The sequence below is a fragment of the Myotis lucifugus genome, unplaced genomic scaffold, assembly GCF_000147115.1.
Source record: "Myotis lucifugus unplaced genomic scaffold, Myoluc2.0 scaffold_226, whole genome shotgun sequence".
Lineage (NCBI taxonomy): Eukaryota > Metazoa > Chordata > Mammalia > Chiroptera > Vespertilionidae > Myotis > Myotis lucifugus.
In genome coordinates, this window is record NW_005871274.1 from 118,600 (window position 1) to 120,425 (window position 1,826).

A 1,826-nucleotide genomic window follows, 5' to 3' on the forward strand; every position below is an offset into this window, starting at 1 on the left:
CAATTTGTCGGCCCCCACCAGCGAGACCTGAGAGGGCCCGGCGCCCGGCACGCTACCCCCCTACTTGACCCTGGGCTGTGCGCGGCCGCGCAGGTGGCGGCGCTGGCGGCCCTGGCTGCTCGGCAGACGGAACTTGTAGGAACGCGGGGCTTCTTGGTGGGGCCGGAGCCGAGACCCAGCCGGAGCAAGCAACAGGTACGCGAGCCGGCCAGCGAGCGCCAGGGCGCGGCGGCTGGGGGCTGGAGACGCTGGGCCGGCCTGGGAGCCGGAGAGCCACAAGTTGAGCTTTCTTCCCTTCCCATCTCCTTCTTCCTCTGCTTCCTTCTCTCACAAGGATCTACGTGTCCCTCCTATCCAGCCCCCATCTCTCCTTCCACGTGTCAGGCCCACCGTTTCTGTCCCCTTCTCTTTGACTCCTTAAGCGCATCTTGCCACTACCTCCAGTGGGGCGGCTTGGGGAGGACTTCGGCCTCCACATCCCCCACCAGCCGCTCAAATCAACACACAATACGAGAAAAAAGTGTGCTTGCTGTGACAACGTAGTTACAAGCCACGCCAGATAATTATAATCTAGCGCTGTTTCAAGACAAGTCCCCCATCCTCTTCCGAGCCGCCTGGCGGTCCTAAGTCGCCACAGTCTCCATCAGCTCCACTCCAAACCCGGTTCTTCTAAGTGTCACTTCTCCAGTTTCTGTTCCCCAGTCTCCCGCGCCCAGAGCGCATCTCCATCCTTCCTCCCTCTCCGGGTTTCTAGCTGGCGCTCTTTCTCCCCAAGGCCCGCGCACTTGGCAGTTTCCCTTCGCGTTGGCAACTTCTTCGCTGCTTCTCCAGCGAGGTGTCCCGTGTACGGAACGTGGCCCGCTCTTCACCAGGCGGTTGGAGCTGGGGTGGAGAAGGAGATGCCCCCCGAAGTGGGCTGGGATCGGAGGCTCGTTGGGAAGCTCCCTGGGGGGAAGCCTTAAGGAAAGAGCATTTAGTGAGCTCCTCTGGGTGCTATGCCCAGATTAGGAAGGGAATGTTGGAGACCTTGCTAGGCACTGCGCGGTGGTGGGGGTGGGGAGTGAGTATTGAGCACCTCGTGTGTTTGGTACTAGTGGGACAGGGGTACTGATCACCTACTGTGCGCTAGGCCCGTGGGTTTGGGGAAATTATTGAGGACCAGCTATGCGCCTGGCACTGAGTTAGGCGCTTCGGGGGAACACGTGTAAGGAACGTCTTCTTTTCAGATTCTGGAATAGAGAGGGGAGCTGCAGAGAATGGGGTGGGGAAATCAGGCTGAGCCCACCATAGGTGAGTCTAGGGCCAGAGGGTGAAGGTCGAAGGTGAGAGAGCCAGCCACTCCGGGATGCCGAGGCCCACTGATGCCGAGCCCCGAGCCCCGCGCCCCGCCACGCGCTGACACTCTGGGAAGCTGGCGCGGCGCCCGCAGGCGAGGCCCGAGCGTCTGCGCCCTCGGGGAGAGGCGGCAGCCGGAGCGTGGGGGGTGGCAGCGCCCCGGGAGCTGCGGGGGTGAGCGGGGTGTGAGCCGGGAGCGCGGGCGACAGATGTCTCGTGGGCCGGCGCAGCCCGGGCGCTGGTGAAGAGAGGCGCGCACTTCGGGGCGCACCCTGCCCGGCTCCCGGAGGTTCCATCCGCGATCACTCCTCGGGAGAGGGGCTCCCTCAGCCGGCAGCGGCCAGGCTGAGGCTGCCAAATCCCCAGGGGCCGAAACCACATTTTTGGACTGGGCGCAGGGAGCAAATAAATAAATGGAGTGGAGAGAGAAAGAGAGAGACCCGGAGCCTGAAGCCCAAAGCGTGGGATTTGGGAAAAGGTGGAAAGGAGGG